The sequence below is a fragment of the Mytilus galloprovincialis genome, chromosome 14 (assembly GCF_965363235.1).
Source record: "Mytilus galloprovincialis chromosome 14, xbMytGall1.hap1.1, whole genome shotgun sequence".
NCBI classification, from domain to species: Eukaryota; Metazoa; Mollusca; class Bivalvia; order Mytilida; family Mytilidae; genus Mytilus; species Mytilus galloprovincialis.
Genome location: NC_134851.1, coordinates 53,597,807 through 53,614,962, shown reverse-complemented (window position 1 = coordinate 53,614,962; position 17,156 = coordinate 53,597,807). Strand labels below are relative to the sequence as shown.

The 17,156-nt window shown below is 32.1% G+C and overlaps 1 protein-coding gene across 1 annotated transcript in view; it reads right to left on the bottom strand.

Annotated features, from left to right (window-relative positions):
* Positions 1 to 15,710, bottom strand: part of LOC143058555 (low-density lipoprotein receptor-related protein 1B-like) — a 29,118-nt gene extending 13,408 nt beyond the window's left edge. Inside the window, exon 1 of the mRNA XM_076232050.1 lies at positions 15,535 to 15,710. The gene's annotated coding sequence lies outside the window, so the exon portion shown is untranslated. The remainder of the gene's footprint in view (positions 1 to 15,534) is intronic.
* Between the last annotated feature and the right edge of the window lie 1,446 nt (positions 15,711 to 17,156).

Below are 17,156 nucleotides of genomic sequence, written 5' to 3'. Positions count from 1 at the left end.
GTAAAGAACTTAGAATTACATGCGAATACTTTCACATATATTTTTTTAAATCAATATACCATTCATTGACTATCAATCAGCATTATTTTTATGGAATTTCACAAATTATATAGGACATAATGAAATACTAGTATACAATTATATCGTAACGACAGTTGTATCATACACATTTGAGAAATTTTTTATAAAGCAGTGTACCATATTAACCTACTAGTATATTTTCTCGTTTGAATTGTTTTACACTGTCATTTCGGTGCCTTTTATAGCTGACTATGCGGTTTGGGCTTTGCTCATTGTTGAAGGCCGTTAGGTGACATATAGTTGTTAATTTCTGTGTCATTTTGAATGGTCTCTTGTGGAGAGTTGTCTCATTGGTAATCTTACCACATCTTTTCTTAATAGTATATGCCTTTCTGACACAATATTTTATGAAATTCATATTAAACACTTTTGTGATTAAATAACTGTTTATTATAGCATGTTAATTCGAACGTTACTGATGAGCTTTTTGGGGTTTGAAATGCGCGTCTGGTCCTGATATATATAATGGGTTTATTTACAGCATAAACATGGTACAATGAGAAAACTGGAGACCAAGACTATCGTCTTTTCAAATTAACTTTGAATGCTTGAGTTGAAAAGCAAGAGTAAAAGAAAAAGAGTATAAATGAACAAATTTTTAAAGGCTGAAATAATCGTGTAAATGTCTTCTTTTAAATGATTAAATGGGCTTTTGTGTGACCCATCTCGTAAAAATCCGGTGATCACAATCCGCATGGATGTCCTTAAAATAAACTATTATCTGAATTTATATGTTAAACACGTGCTCAATTTCCATGCTTTTTTGTTGATTTTTTGTCGATTGTTGACAAACAGGTGACAATCGTTAAACTTTAGCTTCAAAACACGAACTTTAATAACCTGCCATATTTTCACAACAACACTGACCGATTGAAAAAAAAATTGACGATTATACGAAATTTACACGAAAAAAAATGATAAATTCGTGCACAGAAGACTAAGTTTATGATGTTTGTATGCATTGGTTCAAGAATTGGAAGAACATTATTTTTCACCGGTCACTCGTTTCTTATGACTTTAAATCTTTCTTTTGAATATATTCACTTATTAAAAGTCGGCGAAGACTTGTACTAGTTACTTTTCACAGGGCGAAATGAACGTGACTATGTACTCGAACAATCAAAATGAACGTATATATATATATATATCATGTTGTTTTTCGTTTCTTGCCTTGTACACAAATCAGGCCGTTAATTCTTTTTGTGTTTTTGGTCTTTGTATTTCTGTATAACTATTGTTAATATAACATAAAGCCTGTTTCATACAAATCATATCACAATTTTGAAAAATTTCAGTCAGGCAGTAAAGAAATAGAACCAGCATTTTATACTGAAAATAGTTTCAAAAGTTTATAAATCTCTCAAAAAAATACTTTGATGCTCATACATTTACGAGAAATGTAATAATCATTATAATTTGAAAATAAGAAGATTCTGCATGATTTCCAATGAGATAAAGATTTACCCATAGACGCAAAAAAAAACACTACAGACCGAAGGACAAGGACGATAAAACAACATCTGAGCATCGTAAAGCCTATAACAATAACCAAAAACACATAACATCTGAGCACCGTAAGGCCTATAACAATAACCAAAAACACATATCTTGTAGTAACTGTAGATAACTGCATGCAGGCTATAATGCATAGTGTCCGTAAGCTATTCTTAAGTTGTTGGGTTTTTTTAAAACTTTTGCCGATATGAATTATTGAATAATAAAAGAATAAAAGAAAATCCGAAAAATCACGAATATTCAGGTGTATCATTCTTTTCATCTCAAAAGGTAGAAAAAAATAAACAAGCACTTTAAACATGACATATTTCTTTGGAATTGAGATATACCTTAAAGGCTGAAACTATAATGGAATAGAGCATGGAAATAAGGAATGTGTCAACACAACAATAACCTGACCAAAGGGCATGCAGAATGAAATCAGCTCCACCTGGAGGCGGACTTTTGTAGACCCCTAAACAATAATGCATACCAATTCAGCAAAAAAGACACCTCACTAACTATGGTATATAATAATCAAAAATATACAAATGAATAAAAAAAAATAAAAAAAAATAAACACACAAGACAATCAAGGATAGAGGTACCTTGGGATTGGGCGCATTAATTCTGTGTGGTTTAACCTGTTGTGTGTCTCAGCTCTTCTCTATACCTCTAGACAATGTTGAATAAGCAAACACATATTATTTGCACAGTAAAACTCAGTTTAGAAAACATTTATTTGTCAGTCTATGGAAGAAGCGAATCGATAAAAACTTTTCGTATATCACATAGCGATATTGTCTAATATCAATTGTAAATATGCAGATGTTCCATGCGCAAAATGTTGTTTTCGGCAACGAAAAATTAAGAAAATACTAACTTTATAACTTATTGTTCAAATATAAACAACAATTGAGTCTAAATATACCTTCAGAAGTTAGTTAGAAGCAAACGTTTATGTCCGTGTAAAATTTGAAGTGCTGTTTTTTCTTATAAACATAAATATGCAAATGCTATTAGTTCTAATGTCAATGCGATACTTTTAAAATATCATAGCGGAATTTGAAGTGCTGTGTTTTTTTTATAAATATAAATATGCAAATGCTATTTAATTTAGTTCTAATGTCAATGCGATACTTTTAAAATATCATAGCGGTGTTTTTGTTATATCAATATTAGTACTTATTAGTATTAATATTTGACTGTTGTACCCATATTTTGATAATTTTACCTATTATGTCAGTTTTGTTAACGCATCGTTGTAAATATGACAGAATTTTATGAGACTGGCATACACGTGAAAGGTTTAGCGCTATAAAACCAGGTTCAATCCACAATTATTAAAATTTGAAAAATGCCAGTACCGATAACAATGTCGTAATCAAATAACTAAGTATTAAAATATATATCATATATATAACATTTAGCAAATTTTATAATGAACGCACCGAAATAATATATATCTGATTATGCTCGCAACGCACGCATGGAAGACTTTCTTTATTAATAACTTTTACAATGAAACTATTTTGTCACAAAGATGAATCATACACTCTATAATGGTTTACTTGAAACAAATTATTACTTTGATGGAAAGTTGTCTCATTTGAACTCATGCACCATCTTCTTATATCTATAAATCTTTTAAATTTCCCCTTATGAATAACTGCTTTCAAGTCCTCCAAAAACGGTCTTTTGAGTGCTGAATCTTTTGTAAAGTGCAATATGAACTAGCACACTTCTATGTTAATAATAAATACATTTTCTGTTTGACAAGATTTTTGATTTTCGTTGTATCTGAAGTTGTTCAATTTATAGTCTGAGGCTACTCAGTTGGTATCTTCAAAGTTTAGTTCGGGACATCAGCGTTTGTACATTTTAATTTGTTTGAAATATTTATTTTACCCTTTGAATATTCATTGTAATTTGGAGCTGTATTGGATTGGATTGTTTGAATGAATGTTTTTCTTTTCTTTTAAGGAATGATAGTTTTTATAGGCTATAGCAGTGTGACCTCAAGGGCGGGTCCAGCCGTTTTCAAAAGGGGGTTTGGATATTATTATTTGATATAATAAAATATAGCAGTATCTTTCACTTATAGGTGATTTTGACTTAACAAACAATTGAATTCATCTCAATTGCATTCCACTAAATTTGCTACATGATATTGTTTTAATGTGTGCATCTACAAATGATAAATCGTGCATTTATGTTTCATTTATTCAACAATTCAATTTTACACCTTGCTTGTTATTACATAAAATAATTCATGGAAATTATACAGCAGACGTATGTCGTGTTGTCACCCTGTTTTAAGAAGAGTCATTAGTTTATACCGAGAAATCTGCCTTTCTTCGTACAAATGGTGACATTCGTCTGAAATTTCCCACAATACAACTCGTTGATATAAGACAATATCGCTCGTTGATATAAGAAAAGTTTATATCGATTCGCTTCTTCTATAGACTGTTTATGTACGAATACCATCAAAATCATAATACTACTCTTCTTGTAGGTACAATCATCATCCGAAAAGGATCACTTTTTTAAATACAAACCTGAGAATTAGTCTGCATTATTACATTAAGTAATTGAGTATTCTAGACACAAATTGTACATGCGATGAATATATGCATGGCATCGCTAAGTCCTTTTAAGTCAAAATTGACCCCACTGTCAATCAATTAAGCTATTAAGATGTAATGGACTGTGTTTGACATCTTAATAATAGAAAGTTACAAAGAGTGTGAGGCTCCATTATTGATTGGCTATGTATATGAAGAATTGAAATTGACTGACGGCAGATATTTCTACAGGAGACAAGTAACGAATATCTAATCCAGATAACGTTGTTTTCGTATAGCTTTTAACCCCCCTCTTACATTCAAAAGTTGATATATTACTACATGTACGTTTATAACCAACATAGCAGCAAATCACATAAACTACCAAAAATAGTATCCAAAACTTGTGTTTGAACGAGGTTTTTGTATCTAATTGATCATAGCACACGTGCAAAAAGTGAAAATCAAACTCGATAGGAACATCTGTAAGACATAATCTCTCTAAAGTTTATTAAGCTATTACCATTAAAAAAAAAAATACAATACAACTGCACGTACTGATCTTTAATGTAATCATATAATACATTTTCAATTGTAAACTAAACGTTTTGTATTCTTTTTCAAACTCTCAATGGTAATGGATAAGAGCATATTGTGCTTTGGTTTTATGGCTTATCTTCATATTGGTTTGCTATACTGGTTTTTGGATAAGATAAAAAAAAAAGCTCATAGACCATTTAATCCAATCGCATGCAGACGTACAGTGGCTGCACAAAGATATTATAATAGGTTCTTTGGGGATAATTCCCTATATGAATACATTGCTATCGTTTTGGTGGAGATATGGTTATAAAATACTTGCATAACTACAAGCGTCCATTACAAATCATAAAATATCAGCAATCTTTCTTCATTGAATGTATCGATTTGATTGAAATCAAACTTATAGTTTAAGTGATAATTTACTGTCATAGAGAAACTGTGTTTAATTGATATGTTCATGTATAGAACATATTACTTTACATTTTGTAAATTAATTTATCCTCTTTTTTCACATTTTGGTTAGTACATCTCTACGTCGATCTTCTACTTATTTTGTACGAAATGCATTAAATAAATTGTTTCCTGATCGAACTATACATACAAGCTTTTTGGCTGAGTTTTATCTGATTTAACATAATTTTAGTCTCAGTGTGTCTGACTACATTGTTTTCCCATTAGAGGTGTTATATATTTCACAGTGCAGAGAATATGCGGTGCCGTGCACTATTATATTATATTGTTTGTGTTACTTAATAACGGATGTCATTTAAACATTAAATATTTTGATTTAGATAGTGAAATTATACCTATCAAAAACCTATCAAATTTTCTCTTCAGTTATGACAGTCTATATACTGGTCACCAAATAGGGTGGGTGCAGTAATAATCAATTGAAACACCTTCTCCTTCATATACCCATATGGGTTTTAACGCTTTAGCACATCGAAGGGAAATTTCTGTTCATTAGAAACAACTGATAGGGCTAAAAAAAAGCAAACACAAGAATGTGTCCGTAGTACACGGATGCCCCAATCGCACTATCATTTTATATGTTCAGTGGACCGTGAAATAGGGGTAAAATCTCTAATTTGGCATTAAAATTAGAAATATCATATCACAAGGAACATGTGTACTAAGTTTCAAGTTGATTGGACTACAACTTCATTAAAAACTACCTTAACAAAAAACGTTAACCTAAAGCGGGACGGACGAACTAACGGTACAACGGACGAACGGACGCACAGACCAGGAAAAGTAATGCCCATAAATGGGGAATAAAAATCAGCCACCTCAAATTGATATTAGCATCGGTAGTCATTGTTGTTGTTGAATTATAAATCGAATTAACACACTAGAATTTGAATGAAAAGTTCAGTAATTCGGTAAGATTTTTGAAAGTATTTACGACGGGCGACAGACGATGATGAACGCCAAGCGATGGCATGAAATTAGGATCAGCTGAGCTGAAATATATATTTTTTCTGTAAATCCATGCAATGCAAAACAAAATAGGGATAAAATACTGATGACAAATAAATCAATCAATCATTATGAATCTATCATATGTTCTGGAAGTTCAATACGGCATACACTGTATAGTAACAGCCGAATTTGTCCCCCCATATAGAATTGTTACTTAGCTTTGATGACAAATATCACACAAAACATTACAGTGAAATACATTTATAACGTTCGTTGAGCCAGTTTAAGAACCAATAACAGCTCTGCTTTTGTAGTCTAATCGAAAACCTTCTCAAAAGAAAATAATTCGAACTATGTAGATATACATGCTGAGATATTATTGAACAAAAACATACAATAGCACTAAAACAACACGGCGTGTTCTCTAAAGTCTGGCATCAACACTGTACTCTAACATACAAAATCATATTAGATATGCAATTACTTTGTAATGAAAGTGGAAATTTATCTTATCGTCGTTTAACATTTCATCTCATTCAAATATTATACAAAAAATTAATATTTATTGAAAAGCATCCAAAATTTGAGTATATTAGATAATCACGATCTCCGGGTGTTAACCGTAAGAGATGCTGATGATGATACTATAGAACGAGCAACATTTTTGTGATTAAAATTTATCGAATTTTTAGAATCGTATGCAACCAACATGTATCAATCGACAGATATAACAATTTTGATGAAGAGTTAACCATTGGATGTGCAATTATTCATATTTAAGTCTAGAATATATGATTGTTGCGAGCACTCTCAAGGCGGTACCGTACCATGTGTCTTACTTCTGTTTGTTAGTTGTTTTTAAAGGGCTTTTTGTCGATCTCATGAGTCGAGCCTTTTTTTAATTGGTATTCATACTTGTTTTATATATAATGATATAACACTATTGTCCAGGGTTAAGAAAGTGCGCAGATGCAAAAAAAAAACATGTTAAATACCGCCGCATTCTGGTCTGTAGATGTCTGTCCCTATTCCCCTCTTTAAAATGTGAAAATCTAGCCGTTTATAGTGCACAAAGCATCTTAAAACTTAAATAGTCGAGGAAAATACTCATCAATTTCTTTGAAGATGGAAAATCAGAAAACCGTAATATTTAATCAGATGGTCAACTACAGTGCATTCAATATCGATATAAGATATCATGAAGCTATAAGAACATGTAATGACTATACCTGGATACGACTCATTGAAAATGATAGAATACTGGTAATTCTTCTACCATCAAATCTATTTCGTGATGAAAATTCTTTCAATCTTTTAAATCAAACATTTATGCTCCGCAACGATTTCACTTTAATTTTCAGGATATTGATCAGAATTTCCATTTCAGTTTATTTTTGGAGTGTCCCCGCTGTGATGGTATTTTTGCTTTTGCATGTATTATGTTTATTCAATTGATAGAAATCTAGCTGAGACCCTAAAGTTGGTCTATCAAAATACTACTCAATCAACTAATATGGCTTCAAATGGTTGGTTCAGTCTTGTGTATTGGAAAGTATTTTATAGATGGGTTGGACTTAAAGACTTATCGAAATAGGAGCTGTCTATGCATCGATCCTCCCGCAGTACTTCGGCCAAACCAGTTAATATAACTGAGTTGTTTCATCCTTTGTTTCCTTAAAAATGCCCCGCAATCCTTTGAAATCTAGGTCAATTGACTTGAATTTATCTCTAACGTCAAGATGTTAGTGAAATGACTTTTAAAAGGGGCCTTTCAAAATACGTTGATTTTGACGGTCCAATTAATGCGGTCTCTAGTAACAGACAAGCTGATATTTTGTTATTATGTGGCACAGTAGTATTTTCTGGCACATCAGAGATAATGATAGCCTATTTAGAATTTTCACCACTTTCCAACACTGCAAAAAATTCTACATTCACAGTTAACTGAAATACTTTCATTTTACTATTCAGAAATGAATTTGAATGTGTATCATCACCGCTTACTTTTTTTTGCTATTCTTAAAAACCTAAGGCCACTTGTGCTTTTAGGTCTTTTATCTTGCAGTGAATACAAAATTCTCAAAAAATCTCAAAAATTACTTTCATCTGTATGTAAAATTATTTCATATTTTTCTACACCTGATTCATCCCTCAGTTTGGGAAAGTATGTTCTGTTGATACTGTATTTTTTGTCCAATCACACTGTTCAGATAAATTGACTTAGGTACACAAAAGAGCAACCTTAATTCTGGAATGCAAATACTACCGTGCTACCATTACTCGTTATCATTTTTGAAACGTTTTAGAAATGGAAACTTAATTACCACTGATACAAGCTAAAAACCTTAACTTGTAACATTTTTTCTATTTATCAATAAATTTAATACCTACTAGATTTAAAGTCTTATCTTTAAACTTGAAAATATGACATAACATAGATTCTATTCTCAAACTAGAAGAAAATTCAATTCAAAAATGCATATTAATTTTCTGAATAAATTGGCAGGAAGTCCCCCAAAATGGAAATGACCGAAGAATATTAATATTTTCTATTCTTTGATTCAAGTGAACACAGGTTATGTTTTTCTGGAGATTGATTAGAACAGCTAATTGAAAAATGTATTTATTTCATTTTATGAATGGTTATTTTTTTTTTTTTATTAATCATATTACATTGTATATATTTTTGGTTATGGGTAAGGTTTAAATTGAATATTCTTGTCCGTACTTTTGGTTTTTTTCGGTTGTATCATCTCTTCAACGTTTGTTTCGAGCATCACTAAAGACACATTATTTGCCGGTATTTTTTATTTCCACATTCATATTGAGGTTTCATGCTGAAACCTAGATGTCAATTTTTGTTTGAGGACACTTGGGGCGACTATATTTTTGCGTATTTAAATGACAGAATTTCTGACGTTGTCATAAAAAATCTAACTCAATACCATCTTTTTTACTTATTGTTAAAAGTGGCCTATAATTGGATTTCTTATTATCTCTTCATTTTAAATTTCGTGGATAGTTGTCTCATTGGCGATCATACCACATCTCTTCGTGAGAATCCCGTATAGAGAATAGTATAAACTGGTGAAACAACTAGGTTATGACTATTAGCATTATATTAACAACTTGGCAAAGGAAAAGCCAACGGGGAAATGTTAACTTTAACAAAGTCTTTAATGTCTCGCTACTAGTTGTATCTTCCAAAAAAAATAAACCACAAATAAGGCATCCCCAAAGCATCAATTTGACATCTTGAATCTCACACAATCATAACGTAGAATCAGTTCAAATTCTACATGCAGCGAGTACTAAATAGTAATAAGCAATTCGTTGGCATTCAACAATAAAAAAAAATAACGTACAGTCAACTATAAAAGGTATGACACATATGGTCCGAGACCACAATTATTTCGTAGTGCATTTCTTTTAGAACATAAATGAAAATAAAAAATATCCCACCTGCGCTTTCTCAAAGAAACTTTTACACTGTGTTGTACTACTTTTGGGACAAATTATCAAAATTATAGAAAACTTCATCGCCTCAAACTCAAAATATGGACAATTTTATCTTTAGGGCGTCTTGAAATCTTTTGACAGCTTCCGAAGTGCTATTTTTCAACCTTTTTCACCTGGACCAAATCACTACTTTCCTTTAAAATTCTGGACCCATTTTTTTACAGTGTAATTTCACCCCCCTACTTGCAATTTGAGGCATTAAACATGGAGAAATAAATTTGGAAGGGGTATAAAAATTAATGGCAAGTAACCCACTGTCAACACTAGGGACTATATTTGTGGTCTCGGACCATATAAAATGATTCAAAGGAGAAAAACAGCGGTCTTACGTATTACAATAGAATTTAAAAAAAACACAACCATGACAGACACGAACCAATTGAAATACAAAACGTTGAACTGAATTACAAGCTCCTGCCTATTGACAAGTAAATAAACAATGTGTCGGGGTTAAAAATGTTTGTCAGCATTCAAAACTCTCCGATACAAATTTGAAAAGTACAAAAATAACGCCAGACTAGCATTAAAAATATTTCTATTGATTGGAAGAGAGATCATTAATCTCCCACGTCATTTTAGAATCATGTATGTTCCGTAAAAACACTAATGTAGATACAGCGTTTTCAGTTGGCAAACTAACAAACTGGGAAACAAATGTATAAGCTAGACAAATTCAGTCAAATACATGACTCTCATAAATTTTAGGAAAGTGTAAAACTGTATATTGTTAATGAGAGAAAGACTTTAACCGCCGGGATATAAATTTGGTTGATAACTGTTTTGTAAGTATGTCTTTCACGTCATCAAATACTTAGCTAGCGCCTATTGCCAAGGTATGCAAGGTAAACTTTGTAAAGCATTAAGTTATCTGTTTTGTCTGTCTGATACGAGTAATTACCTTCATTGACAATTGAGATAAGAATTTATGTAATGTGTGCGAAATAATTAATCCTTGATCATAAATAACATAAGATGACATAGTATTTCCAGATATAATATCAACGCGAATAATACACTATAGATGCCAATAAGACAGCATACCAATAAAAAACTAGTGTCTCCACGTGAGCCCTACTTATACATACTAGACAGTAATGTCTTGTAGAATTCGTACTAGCAAAGACCTATTTTTAAAAGTTAAATACTTCTTGGGTGCCAATCTTAACATTAAAGTTTAAGAATGATTTTTATTTCGGTTTTGATCCCGGGATCTGTAACATAGAGAGCTGAAAAATTGCGCCTTTGCATAGAATCTCTAACCGTAGAGCATGCATTGTTTTCCAAAATTACACAGAAATGTTCCAACTGGTGTTTGAATCTGGGAATACTGGCAAATAAACCATCACGCAAAATAATCACCTTACGCTGGGGGCGGGTGCCAAACTTAACAGTATAGCTTGAATTTTCACTTTAGTTGATTCCGAGATCTGTAACACCGAGAGCCACCTCTCTGTCACATAGGCGAAAGTGCAGCTAATGGATGGCGGAGTATTTTGGTATATTTTGTTACGGGAAAACACTTTTTGCGAGATCTATTTCTGATGGTGGTTGTGTGAAACAAACAAGTACTTTCGGGAGAGTTTGGCTGTCATAATTGATGATTGTGTTTATATGTTGTATGTTTGCTTTTTTCTCTTATTATTAATATATTTTTTATTTTTTTTACTTGTATTGTATATGAGGGCCTCGGGGAAGATTAGTAATTGTAACTACCTGTGTTTACCCTCTTTAAATAAAGAATTTATTATTAAGTCTTTCCACTTTTCTGTGGAAAGGCTTATTGTTTTTCTTCATATGGTACTGTATAATTAAGGCGCTTTTACATTTCATCCTGCTAAAAGAGGGACGAAAGATACCAAAGGGACAGTCAAACTCATAAATCTAAAACAAACTGACAACGCCATGGCTAAAAATGAAAAAGACAAACAGAAAAACAATAGTACACACGACACAACATAGAAAACTAAAGAATCAACAACACGAACCCCACCAAAAACTAGGGGTGATCTCAGGTGCTCCGGTAGGGTAAGCAGATCCTGCTCCACATGTGGCACCCGTCGTGTTGCTTATGTGATTACAAATCCGGTAATCCGAACCGGCGAAGTAAGGCGAACCATTTTCTTTGTAAGAGTTAGCTCCCTATTCACTGTTTACCATCAGAGTGCATCTCCTTCGTAACCAAAAAGATATTGACAAAATTCTTTTTACAAATTGTTCGTTACATCCTCAGGAATTTTTGGCTAATTTGGATCGAAGCGATTGGATGAAATTTTATAGGAGTTATCTACCTTTACAGAATAAATTTGTCGGTATGTTTTTTTAACTCATAAACCGTTAACCGTATAACCCTGGAATGTTCTTATTTGAGTCCCCTGGGTCCTAACTTAGAAAATTAGGTCAAGGTCAAAGGTCAAGGTCAAGTTCTCAATGTTGACTTTTCCTTTTTTCGGCATTTTCTCCAACACCTTTAAAGATATGTATAAAAGAACAAGTGCAAAACGTTTGCTTAATTGTAATGTAGATTTGTCACATTTAGTCTGAAACAATCGTACGGCATCTTATAGGAGTTAGTGCCCCTGAAATGTGTAATTATCGTGTTTATTGATGTTTACTTCAATTTGGTTCATTATATAGCCATACGACCTTTACCAAAATGTTGAGTGACATATGACCTTGAAAAATGTCAACCGGAAGTGACCTTGGAAAAACCGAAAGTAGCCATTTTTGCACATTTTTCATGACAAAATACTCGGAATCCATATATTTTTTCATATAGATACATAAACTGATTACTGAAGACTAAAAATGACTTCCAACAAACCGGAAGTGGCCAATTATCTCCAATTCTACATACAAAAGTATATAGAAACTATATATTTTTGAAATCAGTGTGAAAGAAGCTATCAAATGAGACCGGAAGTGACATACATTTCACCGGAAGTAGCATATTATCTCCCTTATTTAACTCAAAATTATAATAAAACAATTATCTATCGCATCAGTATGAAGAAACTATCTTCTTATCAAAATTTCTTTGATGTGGAAAGACTTTCAATTGTTCTCTGAACAATTGGTTTTTAATTATTATTATTATTATTATTGCAACATGCCATCATGAATGTATATTGCTCGACAATAAATAGACACATAGGGGATGTTAGAGTCAGGATCAAAGCCTTAAATTGTATTTGCCCTATCGTAAGAATGTATTCTAGTTGCTTCGATTTCTTTTATTTTATAGAATAGGAACTAGCAACTCCTGGCAGATTGATACAACTTCTGAAAATTATATAAACTTACAGATGTTGTAGTACATTTCACACTTATCTTTATGGATGCTCGTTTATATTCATTAAATTATTTTTTTTTTGTACTAAAAATAACGTAAAAGTTAAACCAAATGGGTTGTGATTATCTACAAGTTCATGATAAAGGAAAACTTTTTACATACAATCATTCCAATTAAAAACCGTCAACTTTCGACTGGAAAAATCTAATATTTTAGCAAATGGAATTATTGTTAAATATTGTCTTATAAATAATACAATTCTTATTTCATACACGACAGTAATACTTTACTTTAATATTTTTTAGCACATGCATATTTCTATTTATGTTACTTTTGGATAGTTTAGATAATTTGTAAATGTTTCCATGAGTAGAATATCATATTGCATAATTATTTGCAATTACTTTACCAATAACAATATTCCTCAAAGGGATTGTTTCACCCTATTTCGCGCAATAGCCCATTCATTACACGATAAAACTTGGAAAAAGAACACTTCGGTTTACAACGTAACCATTAATAAACGACATTGAGCTATGATAGCGAAATTGCTGCTTTATGTTCAACATTGAAATGATCACTAAAGCTACATCGTACACTTATAATGTCCTCATACACAGATTAATTGCGGAAAGACTATCAATAGCCTGTCAACACCGAGGTTGTGAGTTCGAATTCCGCACGTGGGAGCTGCACTCGACTTAATTGTCTAAGATTGTCAGTTTTCCTACCGGAGTTTGACTATAATGTTGAAAGTGGTGTTAATCAATCAATATTTACGTTATTTTTTAATTTTTTTTAATTTCAACTTTTTTTTTCGTGATAAATGGTATCTTTTTTTTTCTTTTATTTGATTCGCTCTCTAACAATAAATGGCTTGTTCAATTCGCCCCTGGTTCATGCGGTAAGCTATAGACCGTGTGCATTTGAAGATTGAATAAATAGTCTGTTTATGTACTTGACGTTTCTCGGAAAAAATGTTCAAACGAACAATTTATTTAAACGCGTCGATTTAGTGTAACAGCATTTGACTTGTATATGTAATATAGATTAATTCAAAAGTATTGATAGCTAATCAAATGATGCAGTGTAACTAGTAACTGTACTCTGCGCTGTTGCTTATTAAGTGCATCCCAGTTCAATGCTGTTGACTAAACGAGACAAACATTTCATATATGGGCATGACACTTAAGATACAAGTTTGAAAGGCTGAAAGGTTCACACGGTATGAAATTACCAGATGAAGTTTGGTGCCATGTTTCAAGAATCTACAACTTGTAGTTGCGAAGAAAAATGCGACGGAAAGAGGTTACGCGCGGACAGACGGAAATAAACAGTATACCAATCTACGAGTTGGAAATTAATTGTTACAGTAGATTACTGGTTAAATACAAGAGAAAATAATGTTTTGCATTCTAGAAACATTGTAATTCTCAACTCTACTAATCAAGTGTATGCTTAGTGAATTGTGTCTGTTAGCTTTGAAGCATTACAAAGAATGCAAAGTCTTCACAATGTTTAGTTCTTCACCTTGAGCCTCAAAGTATTGTCTGACAAAAGATTAAAGGGTTGGTTTAATTGTTTAATTTATTCTCTCCTTGTGATAAGCACTGTAGTTTTACAGAAGTATCACTTCATGGTGATCGAAATAGCTGTGCAGATATTGTGCAGCAAGTCTTTGTGTTTGTCTTACTGTATGTTCAAATTAATCATTTTACAAAACTGATTTGGTTCTTTATAGAGAGGGATAACACAGTATCGTAGCAAAATTAAATAATGAAAAATGATACGTGGCAATACATTGTAAAGACCAAACATATCAAACAGTAGTATATACTATAAACCTAATTGTTTTACACTAGTAGTTTTGGGGGTCCTTTAAAGCTTGCTGTTCGGTGTGAGCCAAAGCTCTGTGTTGAAGGGCCGTACGTTGACCTATAACGGTTTACTTTTATAAATTGTTACTTGGATGGAGAATTGTCTCATACCACATCTTCCTATATATCTCATGATATTAACTTAAGCTTGAGTAATACTTGTATGCAAGGTGTAACAATTTCACTTCAAATCAATTATGTTAGATATGAAGGGATATTGCCCAGAGATATTGCCCATATTCTTTTTTTTTAATGTGTGATGATGACATGTCTGCATATCGCCAATACATTTGGTGATCTCGCCCGTTCTATGTTAAGGAAAATATGGTAGCATTATAAAATGTTAAAAGGCGCAACAGTGTTCAGTAGTGTTGTTGTATTTCATTTAAGTTTCAACCTTTTGGTCAAGAAAATATAATAATTGCTACAAATAAAAACCGATTTTAATCAAACTTTTAATAAAGGCGAAACATTATTTCATTATATTATCAAGGTGACACAATATTTCATTAAATTTTAATTAGGACGACACGGTATTTCATTAAATCTTCATTAAGCCGACACAATATTTCATAAATTTTAATTAAGGCGACACAATATTTCATTAAATTTAAATTAAGGCGACACAATATTTCATAAATTTTTATTAAGGCGACACCATATTTCATAAATTTTAATTAGGCGGCACAGTATTCCATTAATTTTAATTAAAACGACACAATAAATGAATCTAGTATCTTACCTGTTTATCTGTCCATGCATCATCTTCGTGTTCGACAAAATGAAGCTTTACATTAAAGTCATTTGGCAGCGTTAACAAGGTTTAAAATTCCTAACGTGTTAAAAATACTTTAGGAAATAACTCGCACGTGTCAAATTAATTTCGTTGCATATAGACGTTAATTATATTTGCATCAGGCAATTGATGATCAGACATCACACAGTAGCTTTCTAAAACTGCCCGACTATTGTTATCATTAAGTAATGAGGCGTTTTATGAAGAATAACGGTGTCTTATAATAACTACATTATCATTATCCTATTGGTTTTTGGGGTATTAACTTCGCAAGACATAGGCTTTTATTTTACTACGAAAAGGCGCACATAGTGCATCAAATCAATTTATATGTTTTTTAATAGTCGTTTTAGACAATACTATAATGTTGTGTTGCACATGATTTTTGTAATTTAAAACATCAGTCATCAGTAGCACTTTTAAACAAAATCTTAGTTTATTATGATAAAACTGTAGTAACAATTCAACTGTCTAAAAAAATCTCTCTTATTGCTACCTACAATCAATATCGTCACATGTAACTCTATCAGGTTAAAATTATCTTAAAGCAGTTATTGTTATTCTTGTTGGGTCCTATTGTGTAAAGGTCCAAATATTTGGTGCTTCGTAGTACTACTATTGACATTGGAATTCCAGAAGGTAAAGAATTCAGAAATTTGAATATCGGTTAGGTACTTCTTTGATTTGACGATAGAAATAAAAGAATGAAATATGAAGCTAAATTGCCAACATAGCATAAGAAACAAAAAATCATCATTCATGTCAAATCTAGAAAATCAACTGGGCTGGGCATTCCGAACAATGATCATGCTATACTTTGATTGAGAAAAAGTATAGTTATGTTAGTCGTCCGTATATATGTACGTAATTATATTAAAAAAAATGTGGTATTCATCTCCACCGTAGACCAAATGACACAGAAATTAACAGCTATAGTTCACTGTGAGGACTCCAACAATGAACAAAAGCCATATCGCTAGTCAGTTATAAAAAGACCCAAATGTACACCATTCAAACGAGAAAACTAACTGTCTAACTTTTGTACAAAAAATTAACTTGGGACAGGCACACACATACAAAATGTGGTGGGGTTAAACATGTTACATGTAACAGGATCCCAACCCTCCTCTAACCTGGGACAGTGGTGTAATAGTACACTATAAGAACGAACTATAAAAATCAGTTGAAAAGGATGTTGGATGTGTACGGATTGATATTTAGTCTTAGATGCATGAATTTTTTATTAATTGGTAGTGGCTTTAAACTAACTGTCAGATTACTGCGAGTACTCTCAGATCTGTTCCTAGTGTCTTTTTGTTGTTGGGATGTACAAGTTCCCGGCCACGTCCACCTGTATTTTTGTCCATCTGATGAGTTAAGCCTTTTTCAACTAATTTTTATAGTTCGTTCTTACGTTTTACTGTTATACCACTGTCCTATGTTATGGACATATTTGTTTTTCGTTAATTTTTTGTACATAAATAAGGCCGTTAGTTTCCTCGTTTGAACTGTTTTACATTGTCATTTCGGAGCCTTTTATAACTGACTATGCGATATGGGATTTGCTC